This window comes from Chiloscyllium plagiosum, unplaced genomic scaffold (assembly GCF_037043375.1).
Source record: "Chiloscyllium plagiosum isolate Xiang-an unplaced genomic scaffold, Cpla_swu_hap1 HiC_scaffold_46, whole genome shotgun sequence".
Taxonomy (NCBI): Eukaryota; Metazoa; Chordata; class Chondrichthyes; order Orectolobiformes; family Hemiscylliidae; genus Chiloscyllium; species Chiloscyllium plagiosum.
In genome coordinates, this window is record NW_028270184.1 from 41,460,374 (window position 1) to 41,477,928 (window position 17,555).

Here is a 17,555-nt window from a genome sequence, read left to right on the forward strand (position 1 = left end):
CACACACTGTTGGCATCACTTTATATCATAAACCAGTTATCTAGCGGACTGAGCTAATCGGCTTCCCTTAAATGCTGATCTAACACAAACAGCTCAGTTCTTTTGCAAATTATAGAAGTTCACGTAGAACAAGCTGCTCAACCTTTCCTCGCAATCAGCTTATTCTATACTTAGTCGTACTCAGTTGCAGGTGTTATGAGGTTTCTTTCCAATTAACGTTAACCAATTGGAGAGTGTGCACCTAACGCGTATCCATCCTGGCTGCCCAGACTCCCTGTCCCGGTGAAATTCCCTCCTTGTGTGTCTGCACGCGTCTTTCCAAATATTTTAGAATCAGCTTCTGAATAATTTTTCCTGCGAAAAAGTAATCATTTTCGAGTTCAATAGCTGTAGAGGGAAAACGAAAACGTGCTCCAAACTTCTCTTTATCATTCATCGCTGGTTTTGAAGTTCTAAACTCGAGATGTAGATCCATCCGAATGAGGGAATTTCCCTCCTGTTTACTCTCACCAAATTCACATCGCCTGGAAACCTTCTCTATGGACACAACTCAGTTTTACCTGGTGTCACGTCACATGATGTATTCGTCTTTGCCCCTTCCCATGAAACCCCGCCTTGTCTTTTCAAATGACATTATCCCACACTACATCGTTGGCTTCCTTTCCATTTCCTAGTCTCCAAGTTAACGCAGTCCATTCTTCCTGACGTCTTTTCATTCCAGTCATCGGAATCCATGGCTTTTATTATCTCTTTATATCCCAGTATAGAAATGGTGCAGGGTCCAATGCAACACATGAAAACCCGCTCTAATGCTGTATACTGCTATTACCAATGCAGGGAAAATGGGAGCTAGTTCAGTCAAAAGGGAATCTATTGGTTGTCGCACAATCGATCAATCCCTGACTGGGAAGTGACTGCTTTTCCTCACTTTTCTCCCCTGTCTGAACATGTGCTACAGCAACACAGTAAGGGATCATAGAATGCCTACAGTTCAGAAACTGGCTATTCGATGCAACAAATGCACACCAATCCTCCAGGATTTAACCCTCATATAACAATTCCTTACCCTTTTTCTCTTCATTTGCGTCTGAATAAGGCACCTTACTGACAGTCGACTCAGTTGTCGGCAAATCATATCTCTGGCGCTGTGAGACAGCAGTGATAAACAGTGAGCCACCTTGCGGCCCTGTACAATATTGCAAGGTACATGTGAACGCGTTTGAAATGCGATTCCTGTCAAAGATGCTCTACTTTTGTTGTTGCCCTTATCAGGAACAAGAATTCCTGAATCCCTGACCAAGAAATGAACCCAAACCACAGCGGTGAAAGCGCTGCATCGTAACCTCTAGTCGTCCAGGAAGGACGGCATGTGTAATTGCATCTTCTCTTCACAGCATAGCTTTCTTTCCTTGCGATGAGAAATTTATTCCAAAAAAGAATGTTCGTGACAAGGTCTGGAGATTTATCCGCCTTTGAACATTTTCTGAGACCTTCAGCAATTATTTTCCTGTAATATGAAATATTCATCAGTATGTATTTCCATGATTTCTGCAGTCTCCTTAAGTGCACCATATCTCAAACTGAACTATTCCATCTTGCTTGCATTTGGTCTGTATCCCTCTAATCATTTCTTCTTCATCTAAATGTCCAAATGTCTTTCTAATAATGTAACAGTATCTCGACGTACCAATTGCTTCACCAGTTGATTCCATATAGAATCTGTGTGAAAAGGTTATCTTGTCATTCCGTGTAAATCTTATGGATTCTGGACTCCCGTATGCAAGGGAAAAAGACCTTTGCTGTTCACCTTATCGAGAGCACTCATGATTTTATGAATCTCTATAAAGTCATCCTTCGATCTCCGATGCTGCAGTCCGACAAGTCAAAACCGACAGTCTCTCCTCTTTATATTACAATCGAGTCCTGGGAACATGTAAACGCTTTGTTGCATGAAGCAACACAGAGTCGAATGCAATGCAGCCGGTAGAAATATCACCTAATGTCAATTTCTTTGATGATTGGTCAAATAGTTTAAGAAAAGGAATCGTCCTCTTCATACATGGTGGGTGAACATTCGGTATTGCTTTCTCCACAGTAAAAACTGACGTGAAAAATTCGTTTAATGGCTCTTCCGTCTGCTGAGCTCAAACGCAATGAAAACCTCTTTAATCTTTATGGTACTATTTCTCGAGTTGTTCTCTTGCCAGATATGTACTTGTAGACCCTCTTCCTGATTATCTTCAGTCCTGGCCGATTCGATAATTTCATATCCCCACTTTGCCTTCCTGGTCTGCATTTTATTGAAGTCCCTACAAGAAAATCATTTGAACCCTGTGACAAACAGATTTTAATCAGCAAGGGATTCGAGGGATAGCTGATATTGCAGGAAACTGTATCCGTGGATTATCAGATGAGCCATAATCTCACTGAATAGTGAGAGCAGACTGTATAGGTTGAATTGCTGACTTCTGCTCTTGCATCTTATTGTATTATTTCTGGACTTCAAAATGCTTCTGTTTTTCCTTTATCAATAAATTTCCCGGGCATTAGAAGAAGAAGATTTACAGTGCAAAGGATTAAAACCAAATATCATTTCAGCATCTGCTGATGTTGTCCAATTGATTGTTGCTTGAATATGATTCGCTTTTGAACATGGAAGGGAAAAGCATCATTCACAGTGTGGAGAAACTGTGTCTTGTACGTGTGGACAGGGATTCAACAGATAAACTGCCTTGTCAAAACATAAACGCAGTCAGACGAGGTCGAGGCCATTCGTCTGTTTCGAGTGTGGGATAGAATTCACTTGATCCACCACACTGTTTGAACAACAGCATTTCCACACAGGAAAATGTTTTTTAAATGCCCTAAAAATGGGAAGCGCCTTAAAATCTCTGAGGATCTGTTGACCCATCAACGTGTTGATACGAATGAGAAACGTTAGTTGCTCTCAAAATGGGCCTGGATTCAAGTGGTTAATTAGACTCACTGTCCACCGAAAATCTCACTGTGTGGAGAGGCTGTTCATCTGCACTGGTGTGGGAAGAGATTTGATGTAAAATCCAAACTACTGAAACAACAGCAAGTTCATAAGTGAAGGAAGTGCCTGTGTTTTACTGTGCTTCATCGTGTGCTAAAGTCTAAACTAGAAGTTTTGGTTTCAATTCCAGCTTACTGTGGAGCTGTACCAAGGAGTTGAACTGTTTCTTAATTGGTGATTGAATTATGCCCATCGTGTCTTCTTTCCGATGAAGTTAATATTCCAGAAGAAACGAAATGTGTTCCAGTTTCCTCCTGTTCTACAGCAGCTAATTCATTCAAAATAAATTCTTCAAACATCAGAGAAGTGCCTGGTTTTCTCCACATTGTCCGGACAGGAATTGCTTGTGTGAGTGAGAAGTCACAAATGGTGCTAAATAATATGCAGTCAGGTGTGGCATTTGGCGCAATAGTCACCACTCTTTTCTCAGAGGGCCAGGGCCCTTGCTTCAACTGCATCCTTGGGTGATATTTTGTGTGGAGTTTGCACAATCTCCCCATGTTTGTGTTGTTTCCATTCCACGGCCCAAAGGTGTGCAGGTTAGGAAGATTTGCAATTGCTAAATTATCCAAGGAAGTCTGGGCTAGATACTTAGCGATGGGAAATGCAGGGTTACTGAAGGAGGTTGGGGGATATTCTGGGCGGGATAGTGTTTGGAAGTCAGGTGTGAACTTGTTGGGTAAATTGGCCCGTGTCAGGCATTCCATGTTTCTGTGAGTCAAATAACCAACGCTTTCTTTTTGATTGACCAATATATATTGACACAGCTCCGAACGATTGGAACTGAGACAATAACCTGCAAAACCCCTGCAGTGATGTGCTGGCCTTGGGATGATTGACATTCAGAAATTGCAACCATTTGGGCTGGATGATTACACCAAGTGGAGAGAGTTACATTGTTGAAAGCACACATGTTCTCTTTAAAATAGTGTATTTTCTGAATGTTGAAGGAAATTAAGACTGCATGCTTTGCTCCCTGAATGAAAAGGCTGGGGGACGGGTTGTTCCAAAATAGATACAGGTAACACTTCTTGGTGAAAACCTGATTATTTTCTTGCTGTTTCGACAACAACTTCCCATTAACCAATTACATTAAATTATGTCCAGGGTCCCAGAAGCTAATAAATTTTCAATTTTTGTTTTGCTTTGGCATCTGGAATCTAATCAATTTATACAAATTAATGTGTCATTGGAGTGTATATAAAACCAATATTTTGAAAACTAGAGTGAGAGCTATTGCTGGAGAGTTACCTGCCCATCTAACACTTCTGTCTCTAAGAAATTAGAAAGCACTCTCTATCAAAAGGTACCTTTTTCTGCAAAACGTACTCTGTAAAAATGAAAGAAGTTGAAACAATTGAGATGAGCAGATAAAAGTTGGAAACAGCGGAGCACATACAAACTGTGTCGACTTGAGATGAAGTTGATGTAATGTTTAACAAATGTGTTATTGAAACAGCATTTTAATAGATTGCTTTCAGTTAAAGGAAAGAATATTTAGTTTGTTGATTGTTTGTTTAGCATTCGCAATAGATTGCAATTAAAAAATTGTTTTTCTTTAAGTGTTGGAAATTAGAATTTATGTGTCACTCACTCACGTTGGTATAGATTACGATTTGAGGAGAGGTTTTCCGAATGTTTAATTAACGAGGGATTCCACGTTCTCGTTGGAACAATGTTTCCTTTGATTCCAACTGACTCCAGTTTTGCAAAAGCTCTTCAATGACTTTGTCATTCGGACGCACTCTTAATTTCAAGGGCAGTCAGTCTCACCTTGCCTTGTGAGAGCAGTATTTTATCTATTTTGGACTATTCATGTTATGAGGACAAAAGCTAAGTGCATCTGATGGAACACGCAGTATCATAGAGCTGCTTGTTGTTAACTGAGTACAACCTGAAAGCACAGTTATTACTCACTGCCATCACTCTGCTGCTGGTTGAGCATTGGTTGACTGGACTAAGGTTTGGATTTGCTCTGCTTTTGTGGACTGGTCACAACTGAGCATTTTTATTAACCTGCATCAATATGAATGTCGTGGTTACAATGCTCTGTTGTGAAAGCTGGAGAAGGGCATTGAGTATGCTGACCATCAATCATTATATCGAAGGGAAAGACAGACTTGAAGGCCCAAATGTCCGCCTGCTATTCCGATATATCAATGCTGGGGACATTTGGGGTGGGGGAACTAGTATAGAATGTCCAGGGTCTCCGTGATTTTACACTTCTGCCTGGAGATTACTAAAATGTTTCCGTCTTACCTTGTGCACGGACTGTGCTGGACGCTCCCGTCTGCCCCATGAAAGAGACAACCTTTGAGATAAGCAGCTCATTTCCAGTCTGGCTTGTTAATAGTAAGGACCGAGTGAATTTCTCCCTTACCTGTCTACACTGGCACTCGCCTCATCCTCGTTCGCTCTGCGTTTGGTGGATTAAGCTTTCCGCCCCCTACTCTTGTTGGACAGGAGCCGCTGTCAATCACCTGTTTAGCAGACATGTGCAGTATTATGTGAAGTGTTGGTGCAGACACAAACCACGGCCTGGAGCCATACTGGCTGGAACCGGAGGCTTACTAACCCTGGGAGTGTCAGAAATACCCAATGTTGACCTAAAAGTCTATCAAGCACATCACTGATTCCAGATGCAATTTTTCAAACTAAACGCTTCATAAATAAATTATCCGTAACAGAATTTCGATCTTGTCGAAGCACGAGGAAGAATCTGGGAAACAGATTTATAAATTTTAGGTTAACAGAAAGGAAAATGTTTTGACACGAATTGGTTTCCCTGGCAAAATCCCTGTTCTATATTTGGCAGAGCTGAATTTTGTGCATTTTTTTCTATTTGATTAGAAAGAGAGTATTTGCTGATGGGAAAATTAAACAAGACACTATACTGAGATCTGAAAGAGCCCCTCGTTTCATCAGCAACTGAACGCTACCTCTCAATGTGTTAATGTGACAATTTACTAACATTAGCATTATTGATTCCCGATGTGGGTAAATGGGCCATTCGGCTTAAAATGTCCACACCAACTTACTGCATAGCATTCATACGAGAGTCACCCCTCTCCCCACCAACAGTGCACTTCCCAAGACCAGCCAATATAAACCTGAACACTGTGGGCAATCCACTTCACCAGCACACATTTTCACTGTAGGAGGAAATACGCACACTCAAGTGGAGATTGTGAACATTCCACACAGACTATCACCCAAGGCCGTGGTTGAACCCAGATCCTTGGCGTTGTGAGTCAGCAGTGCAATCCACCGTGACAGCCTATTGGTATAAAATTGCAATAGTACATAGAAACTGAGTTGGTGTTCCAGTGAACAGACTGTGGAAAGATTAAGAGTCAGTTACGCAGCTATAAAATCATTTGCTTCCAAAATTTGTATGTTTTCCCTGAAACCAATTCTGTGATTGTTTGATGTTTGCAAAGACCAGCCTGCCTCAGCAGCGAATTGATTCAAATATAAGGAAATTTCTCACCGTTATCCAGGGCATCCTTCTTTCAGTTAGGGTAAGGATTGTGGATGTTACTGATAGAGAGGTCGGAGTAAACTCATATTATTTTCGGCTGAGCGCCATCACTATCATTCTCACTTTCCTCCTCTTAGGTATCACAGTAAAATCTATGACCGCTGTCTGTTAATGTATTTCCGTTATTCATGGGAACACTTTGATTTTTCACACAGTACTAATTCTCATTAATGGTCTCTGCCTCCAGAGATTCAATTTTAGTTGGACAGGGACTTGGGAGAGGTAGGGAGCTCCTCCCTGACAATGGTGGATAGATCTCCACCATTCCTTGAAATCCCTAATTTTGTCTGTTCTCTGCCCTGATCACCTGTGATCGCACACATACGTACTCCATTCTCACATCCGGGGGGCAGATTAGATACGAATCCAATCCGTTTGTTGATGTGGAACAGTTTCTTTTGATTCTTGTAGCATTTGGCCATTCTAATTCCGTGATTGATTCACTTATTGGTGTCAGGACATGAGCAGAAGCGGTCAAATTTAAAGTGCCGCCGCTCAGCCAACTTTAAGCCACATATACAAACGTGTCTCTCATTCACCCCTAATTGTCACTTTGTACCAGCAACAAAGGCATTAATATTCAGAACAGCAGATAAACTCGCTTCGAGTGTGTTTACACTGACAGTGGAATGAAAAGTCAATGTTCAGCTCAGAAAACAAATATTCAATGAAAGATTATGCAATGGGGGTGTCAAACGTATGACCTGATATTTAACATCGCTTATTCTCCTAACATTGGCAAGTGGACAACACTAACAAGCTACAATCACATCTCTTATCAAGGCCAGGTAACTTTTTAAAAGCCATTCACTGAATTAAATTAACCATTGGAGGCCAACGACATTAATGCTTCCTCATTAAAAATTCAGTGGAATCTTTAAGATATATGATAAGGAAGCAGTAAAGATTGGAGGAACTTTGTAACAGGTGTAGACCATTGAGCCCTTCGATGTCATTTCAACATTTAAAGAAACCATGGCTGATCGGAGGCCAAAATCCATTTTCCAACCTTTTGCCTTTTGTTGTTGGAAGTGTTTCTGAACATGCATCTTGAATGGTCTGGCCCTAATTTTAGATTATGAGCCCTATCAACGCAGAAGTATTTTTGTGAACAGCCGAACATGCTGACTGAATGCAAAACAGAGTCTGAGGTGTAATAAATATGTAGGATTCCGAAAAATGTGTCGTCGAGTTCCAGCTTTCGATTGCATTTCCTGAAATAGCAGTTGTCCTCGATCAGTGTTCCACTTCCAAAGTATAGGCTGGGACTTTCATTGCCGAAAGATGGGGGCAGTCTTGTCGCAGCCATTGCATACCCATCTATGTCATGAGGAATCATTCTTGTGTGCGGATACATGCAAAGTAATTTTGTAGTTTGTCTGCCATTGTCTTCCTTTCAATTACGGTGTCACCTGTGTCGCTCTTCATAAACATGGACAGACCAAACCGAATGCAATCTTTCTCGATGTAACGACACCGTGGTAAACCTTTCTGCTAACGAAACCAAACACATAGAAAATCTCACCTCGTCTCATAACCTGTTCATGTAAAAGTGACAAAGAGCGACTCACATTCCACTAATCAACAAAAATATATCAATTTGATTCTGTAACTCTAAAACTGAACATTAAACAACAAATATTGAAAACTCTAAGACTTCTTCGATTGGGTTTTAATAATTGGGACATAATTTAAACTAATTGGTTAAATTGGGACTGATGTTAAATAGTCGTTCTGGATTGCTATTAGACAGAGGGAGAACTGGTGGTGATCGACACTGAGGGAAATCACACAACAGATGAAGAGAGGTTTTGAAAGGAGAGTCTTTCCTCGTAAGCTGATGCATTTAAACCCACACTTTTGGCGGCATAAGGAAAACAGGCAATCGTTTCTGAGAAAGTGTTTGGTTTTCAGAAACCTCTTCAAGGACGAAGACTGAGAGTGCATGTTCCAACAAACAACTACGCTCACTGTTATTGGTTAAAGAAGCTGTTTTTGTTTGCTCCTCTGCAGCCTTCAAGACATGGAATTACTATTTGGATGAACATTTAAAACGTCTTTGAACACGCAAGGTCAAGTTTTGGGATCTTGGTTCAGAAGTACCATGTGTGACGACTGCATTGATATAATGGGACGAAGGGACTGTGTCATTGCTTTTAAAATTCAGTGATTGTCTCTCATTTTGCAACTGACCGAAAAATCACAAGCAGTGTTAAGAAGTAAAGTTGTAAGCATAGAGTGCGCCTTCTCTGGTGCTCTAGTTGTTGGGAATCAGCACTCGCACTGTTATTTCCTGAGTTTAATTCTCAGAGAGGAATGCGGACTGAGCATTCTTGTAAGAAGTGTGAGAAATGAACATGAATTCCTGACATTAAAAACTGCAAATGGTGCAGCTCTGAAAGAATCAATGACCGTTTTACTGTAGAGAAAAAAATAAATGGGAGGAAGCGGTGATATCCATTGACTGGGCCTGCTCAGACACACTACTGCAACAAGAAAAGTACTCCTTACTTCAGCATGCACGTTCGTTTAAGATTTAACTTCGTGCATGCAGAAAGTTTGGTTTCCTTCTTGGACAGCCGAGGATCAGAGTGCCTCATATCAGAATGGGGTTTGCAGGTTTAACACAGACATGAGAAATAATTTCGGAGCAAATGACTGCTCCGGAATTTGTACTGATAACAAAAAAAACTTGGAAATTGCAGCTGATCAGGAAGCATCCATGCAGAGAATGGAAGTCAGTGCTTCCAGTTTGGAATCATCGTCATCAGAGCTGATGTGAAGTGTGGAGGTGGCAGTGGTTATGCAATAGTGGGGAGAGGGGGTGGCCTGCTGTGTGAGGAACGATCTTAATCGTTCGGGTAAGTGATTGGAATTTGAGTATGGCAGAACAATGGCGTAATGGTGAAACCACGCCCACTCCTTCCCTTTCCTTTAGTTTTCACTGTTACATTCTCTCTCACCATGACTTCGCCATTCTCCCACTCCAGTGGGACTGACTGTTATGTCCTATTTGGCAAGTTTACTCACTACTGTTCTGTATTTGGTGGAATTCTGTACAGCATAGGCTGTCGGGTCTAGATCATTAAATATATTCAAGTCGAAGAGAGACAAAGTTGTAAAGTTATGAAGAGTTATGAAGAAAGTTATCAAATCAGACATGAGCTGAGTTCATGGTGGAACAGACTTGGCTTGAATGGTCTCTTTCTGCTTCTAAAAATAGCTGTGTTAATATGAATCTGCAAAGATGATCTGAGTAAAGTTCGCCAAGTTAAAAATGTGGATCCACTTGGGGCACTGAACTGATGTGAGACCTGCAAAGTTCGACACACAAAGAAGAGTCAATTGGGTGATTGATCCGGAGTGGTCACTACACCAGGATAAACAGGAAAACTAACCTTCAGAGCACACATTGATCCTGGCTCCAGTTAGTCTATAATCGGTTCTAACAAACCACCATCGGTCTTCCTTATTCTGATGGACTCCTCTGTTCTTGTTTTGAGCCGGATGCACGTCTGGCAATAGCAGCAAACATTACGGATGTGTATCTGTGACATGGAGGAAATGATTCTGACTGTTTCACGCATAATTCTGCTTCTAAAGTTCAGTCAGCATTTCCTATTAATTACTATAATTGGTAACACTTAACAGACCATGACATTGGAATTCCTGAATCCTAATGACCGACTACCATGGAAGATCTCTGTTTATACCACCCTCAACACTGTGTGTTTTAGCATTACATCCTGCTATCTTTTCGCACATGCTCCCTTCGGCTCTGTCTGGGTTGTTTTACACTGACTTCCTACATGTTATACAGGCTATCAGTGCATCTATTAGTTTGCAGGTTCTCTCTCACATGGCAATGCATTGGTTCTGTAGCTCAGTGGTTAGACCGTTGGCCTTGTCAAGGAAAAATGCACATGAAATATCCCATTCCTCTTTGTCTTTTCAGGAAATTGAGGAAGACCATTCGGAAGGATAGTAAGATGCTGACGTAAGCAATATTCTAGTGAGGCAGAAAGAGCCAGTCGAGGCTGCATAAAGTGCAGAGTTACATGGAATTAATGTGGAATGTGCACGGACAGGGAGTGACCGTTTGCTTCCTTCACTACGCTAAACAGAGTCTGGTGTTGAAGTCTGACATGGGACGCTATCAACCAAGTGGGTGAAATCCTGTTTTTTGGGGGTTCGTCTCTCACCTTACATCTGTCACTCTCGGGTGAATGGATTTTCATTTTTCGCTCTGTGGGTCAAAATGAGGTTCAATTGCTCAAGGTAATGTTCACAAAATTGAACCATCTCAAACTTCACCCCATTATTTGTGTCGTTTAGTTGAAAATGGTAGGGAGAAAACATCATTAACATGAAAGTTGGGAACGTGAGTGCACATAAGGCCATTTTCCAGGGTTGAAAAATGGAATGATGTGCTTTTTAGATTAGATTAGATTACTTACAGTCTGGAAACAGGCCCTTCGGCCCAACAAGTCCACACCACCCCGCCGAAGCACAACCCACCCATACACCTACATCTACCCCTTTCCTAACACTACGGGCAATTTAGCATGGCCAATTCACCTGACCTGCACATCTTTGGACTGTGGGAGGAAACCGGAGCACCCGGAGGAAACCCACGCAGACACGGGGAGAATGTGCAAACTCCACACAGTCAGTCGCCTGAGGCGGGAATTGAACCCGGGTCTCTGGCGCTGTGAGGCAACAGTGCTAACCACTGTGTCACCATGCCGCCCGCTTGTTTACTTGCTGATTACCCTCGAGGACTCAATCATTTTAGAGGAGAAACTTATCTCCAGTGAAATAAAGCCAAAAACTGTGTCATTAAGAAACAATGCAACGATGTCTGTTGTCATCCCTGGTGATGCATTGGTTGTGATTCAGCACTTTCAGCGCCGCAGTCCGAGCTCAATTGCCGCTCAAAACCGAGACCGAACTTTGATCCTGACATGCAGTAGGTATAACGAAAACATTTATCAATGATCGGGTGCTTGAATCGGGAACTCACTGTCAGGGTTCGCAGGGGCAGGAATCCACATAACCTTCAAAAGTATTCAGATGTGAACTTTTGATGTAAAGGCAAAAAAAGTGCTGGAAAATGGGATGAGGATCGGCAAGCCGTTGTTTCTGACAAGAGCACGGAAAGGTGATTGATGGCTGATGACCAAACAGTACATCCCCGTTCTACAGGCATCCTTGGTGGTCTATTGGTTCGATTTTACACTTTTACCACCGCGTCCCGTCTTCGATTCCCTGCCAGTGAATGAGAACTTTATTGTTCCTGACAACGGCAACAGCAAACGCACAGCATCTGTGACAGGATTCCTTGCAAAGCCTTGGATCAATTAATCGCCCCGAGAACATCAGAGTCAATGTACTAGCCTCTGACAGAAGGGGCAGATGCCTGGATAATCCCTGTTCCGTCGGTCAGGTCAACGATAATTCCCCTCAGATTCCGCTTCCCAGTGAATGTCTGAGGATTTTAGAACCTGAGATTGGGTATTCTTTTCGTTTCATTGCCATTCCCTGCAGCCACAGCAATTGGATGGCTGGGACTGGAAAGTTGAGCGTGAGCAGCGTTTGGGACTAATCCAGCTTCCACCTCTGTGATGACCCTGGGTCATTGAATCGGATATCCTCAGGGACATTTATGGAAAGGAATTTTGCTTTTGCCAATCTAGAATTGAATTCTTATCTCAGCTTCACAACAACACTTCATAAGTTTGTGAGATCCATAAGCCCTTGCTGCTGAGTCCAGCAGTATTCGAACCTGCAATTGCCCAATCTGTAGATAGGCGCATTACCCATTGCGCCACTGGAAACGGCTTGGAAAAAGCCTACAAGCCTTGCTGTTGATTCGTAGTCAGGCGCGTTACCCTTTGCGCCACTGGCCCCGAGCATACTTTGGGCGTGCATGCTGCAAATTAGTGTTGTCAACACAGATATGAACAAGAGCATTCATGTTTACAAGTTAAACAACTAGCAAAGATAATCACCGTCAATGCTCCACGCCAATGTCCCCAACTTTTTGAAGCAGCGAGTTTCGCAAAGAAAACACATCTGTCCTGATGTTGCTGGCATTCACTCTATGTCAGATCAAACATTCAATGGGATCATTGTTGATCTGATAAATTTAAACTCTAGTTTTCTCCGTTTCGTCGTTAACTCAAGATAAACTCGAGTGTAATCACAACAATGGATGTTCCCCTTAATTTTCGGAGCTTTAGAGTATTTTAATGACCTGTGCGTTTTCGCAAGAAATTGACTAAGATGAAACGAGCTAAAATTCGCTTCTGTAAATTTAGCTCAGTGCAGAGTCAGCCATATGAGAAAGGACACAGGGAGAAAACATTGCCTCCGCTTCTCTCTGCATAGAGTAGATCTCCTACAGAGTGGAAACAGGCATTTGGCATAACAAGTGCCCACCGACAGTTCAAAGAGTAACCCAGAAGACTCAACGTCCTCTGACTAATACACCTAACAGTATCAGCAATTTTTGTATGGCCAATACAACTGACAATATTTGAATAGAGAGAGAAAATCTTAGATCCCGGAGGAAACCCACTCATATTCAACGATTATGTTCAAACGTCACAGAGACAGTCGTTCGGTGCTGGAATCAAACCCGATCCATGCCTCTGGTAAGGTGCAATGACAACCATTGAACAATTCCACGAGTTGAAACTTGGCAGTATTTCTCTTTACAACAGATACATATACCTTGGGAAACATATTCCCTCAATCTTCAAAGATGTGCACTGCTAAGATCTATTTCACTTCAGATTAAATAGCTTAGCATCCTTTCCCTCAGCCAGATGTCAAAATGCTCCCTGCTCCCGGTGCGGTTGGACCTCACAGCCTGTTGTTCCAATGCTCCCTTCTCAATGTCAATAGAAACTGCTGCAGGTGAGGTTGGAGCTCCCAGCCTGATATTACAATAATCCCTGCTGCTCCATGTCAAAAGAAATTGCTCCACGTGAGGCTCAAACTCCCAGCCACGTGTCACAATGCTCCCTGCTCCACAACAATAGAAGCTGCTCCCGGTGACGTTAGAGCTTCCAGCCTCGGCATTTCACGCACCTCTGTACCGTCATAGATGGACCACGCCCTCATCGATTACATCACTGTTGCCACAGGTGCGTGCTCTTCTCCATCACAATTTCCATTTGGATCTTCGGGACTGTATCACTCAGTTTCTCTGATTCTGGGCCTGTGAACTGGGATTACATGATATTTCGCAGCAGTGTTTACTTGATTTTGTGAGCAAACTGGAGAAGAAAACCGATGTTAAACTACATTCCTATTGGGAAATACATTTCAACAATACCCTGCAGTATCACCTAAGCCTTTGAAGTTTTGTAGAAATCCATCAGTCTCAGCATTCAACAACTCCAAGTTAAAAATTCACCCCACCCTGAGTGCCCACATCTCAGACACTGTTTGGCAACTATTTCTGTTGTGCCTGTTAAGCTGTTCCTGATATATCCTCTGTCACTATCCTTACTGCTTTTGAATAGCATTTTTGCATGTGGCACGGGAAACGTGCTTTGCCTTGTGGCTACCGCAAGTTCAGCGCCAGTCTGAGCTATGGCAAAATACATCTTTCACGTTGTATGCTACGTAATGCCTGATGTCCCAATGATCCCTTCTCAATGTCAGTAAAAACTGCTGTAGGTGAGGTTGGAGCTCCCAGCTTGATATTGCAAAAATTCCTGCTGCTCCGTGCTTAGCAAACGGGGGGAGGAATCAGTAACATACGCCATGAAAATACGCTTCGAGGCGATGATTTCGCGCCTTCAAACACCCACTTTCTGTCATCTCAGAGTTTCAGATATCAGGATTCAAACCCATCCTTTCTTGGAGATTTCTCTCCCTCTACAATCACGAACCAACATTTACGCTGCTCCTGCGAATTCACTGATGCATTCCACAATCTAACACTTACATTACACCGTGCAGTCTGTGTTGCTGGGGTGCTGCAGCTGGGCGAACGTGCCTCTAACCAGCATCGGGACCTTCAAACCAGTCGTTACATTCAGCTTCCGCGGTTGTGAGATTAATCATCATATAGCAGCATTTACTGACATAGACCAGAAATTATTGGAGCATCAGGCTCAGGAAGATGATGCAGCGCAGTATTGAGCAAAAGAGAATTTATTGCAAAAGAACATTTTGTGTAGCTTTCTGCGTCATTTATTCCATTTGTTCATTCCGCTGTCGTCTAAGTATTGTGTGCAGTTCTGCAATTCACATTAGATCAGGGATAATGTAGCACTTGGAACGGTGCAGAAGAGATTCAAAAGGATATTGGCTGATTGAAGATTTTGAGTTATGAAGAGAGAATGGACAGACTGGGGTTATTTTTCTTACAGAAGAGTAGATTTTGTAAAGGCCTGATTGAGATATAAAATAATGAGGGGCATGCGTGGGGTCGACTGAAAGAAATGTTTACATTTTATCGATCACCGCAGGAGATAGATTTAAGGTAAAAGGCGGAAAGAGTTGGAGAGATATGCAGTAAAACATAAACAGCCAACGAGTGTTTCAATCTGGATCTCACTCTGTGGAAGGGTCAGAAAAGCAGACACCCTCATAACCTTCACCGGTATTTCGATGTGATTTTGTGATGCTGAGCCACACAAGGCCTAGTAATGGAAAGTCAGATGAGGATAATCAAGTTGTTGTTTCTGACAAGAGCGCTTACAAGGGGCTTGATAGTTGTCACACCAGCCATGTGCTTGATTCTTATATTTGCTGGGGAGTATGTAATATGCAGGATTCAATGATTTCACCACTTTGGTCGGGTTTCGATTCCTAACCAGGGAGACCGGAATTTATTTTACTCCCAACATCACCAGCAACAAAAGTGGAGCATCTGTTATGTTCAATGCCTGCGATGAATTTATGTTCTCGAGAACATCAGAGACAATCTTTCATCCTGTTTAAGAAGGGGAAGGTGCCTCGGAAATCCCTGATCAATCCGACAGTTCATTCTTCATTTTCCTATGAAACCGCTTCACAAGGAGTTTCTCAAGATTCTCAAAACTGCAACTTGGCTACTCATTTTATTTCCTTGCCATTTCAAGGAGGCGCAGTGATTGGGTCAGTGCGTTATGGAAATGGAAAATTACCCATGAGCAGTGTGTTTAACTATTTCTGCTTCCACTTCTCTGATGATGTTGGGGCATTGACTGAAGATTCCTGCAAATCAGGAATTCAAACGTCGACTTGGCTTCAGTTCAAAGGGCACGATTGGTTTGTCAGTTTAATAAAACCCTGCATTGCTCTCGAGCCAGGTACGAGTCGAACCGACACTCTTCTGACACGTACTCAGGCGGGTTATCCTGGGAGACAGCATCACCACACAGACACATTTCCTCAATGTTAGGACATGTGTAACCGATTATGAATAGTCTCAGAGAGATTCACGTGGGAAAGATTCGCCATGGATTGGATGGACTGTCCGGCTTCTGTCTGCGTGGGAATTACGCCACGTGTTTAAGCCGTACCTCGCCCTATCGCTGGGACAGAGGGTAAAACAATGGCTCATTTTTAACTCTAGATTCTGCGATGGGCTGTCAGCAGCAACGCAGCTCCGGGCCGTTTTGATGACTGTCAGTGAGTGAACATTTCTCTTGGATCCTCTTCATCTGCGACAGTGGTGGCTCAGATATCGCAGCAAAGAAACGGACGCCAGTTTTGCATTGGATATTCGGCAGGTTTGCTGCGAGAAGAATTCTGAACACCACACAGACCGCACTCAAGAGAACTCATATTATTTACCAGAAGGAAGAATCTTCAGTGTCACTTTTTCCCTTTCCCGCCGGCTCAGCATCTTTCTATTTCTCGGATAAGAGACATTTGGAGAAAATCCACAAATCAGGTTGCAAATTTCCTGTCGTGTAATTGACTCATTCCGTCGCAAGTGATTGACACTGAGCAGAAGAGCGAATGGACTCTGCCCTCACCCAGCACAGCTTACACATAGAAACAAAGTTATCCACCAGTGGAGACAGCCCGGTTGTTTATTATGAGACAAACAGCAGCATCAGGAAGCAGGGAGACAGAATGGGAAGCAGATTCTCTGGAAACACTTTGATGTTTGGAATTCTGGAGCAATGTGGAATGGAATTTAAACTGATAAAAAGTCAGCTTCTCGCAGAGTGGGCAGTGCAACCAGGCTGTGGCTCATTGCTTAAAGGATGTATTTTTCTTTCGAGTTTTCAGTGGTTTAGATATACCGTTCAAATTCCGGAAGGATCCATGTGTCCTGTCTGCACTTCCGCAAAAATGTTCGCTCGATAATCTCAAAAAGTAGATTCTCTAAATAACGTCGGACAGCCTGAAGTCAGGATAGGCAAGATCGAGCATTGCAGTAAATGCGACAAAGGGAAGCACAGGGAAAGTTGAAACATGTGTTTAGGATTGCTCGCTGTGTCAATCCGACTCTAAATGAATCTTTCAGCTGCATTATTGTTCAGTTCTGCACGTGAAACTTCAGTTAGTGGGAAAGTGAAGTGATTGGCGACAGCGCTGAACAGAGTGATGTGAATGGTGGAGTGCATGTGCAATGTCAGCTGTGAAGGTAGATTGGAAAATTGGGTCAGGTCCTGGAGAACAGAAAGTTGAAAGCTGGACTTCCCTTACCACCGCAAGAGGTGAAAAGTCTGCACCCTCACCACCTCCCTCACCTCTGTGCATCACCCCATAGGTACCTTCCACATCCGGCAGAGTTTACTGCATATGCCAACATTTGTTCTACTGTGTCCGTTGTTCTTAGATTACTTACAGTGTGGAAACAGGCCCTTCGGCCCAACACGTCCACACCGCCCCGCCGAAGCGCAACCCACCTATACTCCTACATTTACCCCTTACCTAACACTACGGGCAATTTAGCATGGCCAATTCACCTGACCTGCACATCTTTGGACTGTGGGAGGAAACCGGAGCACCCGGAGGAAA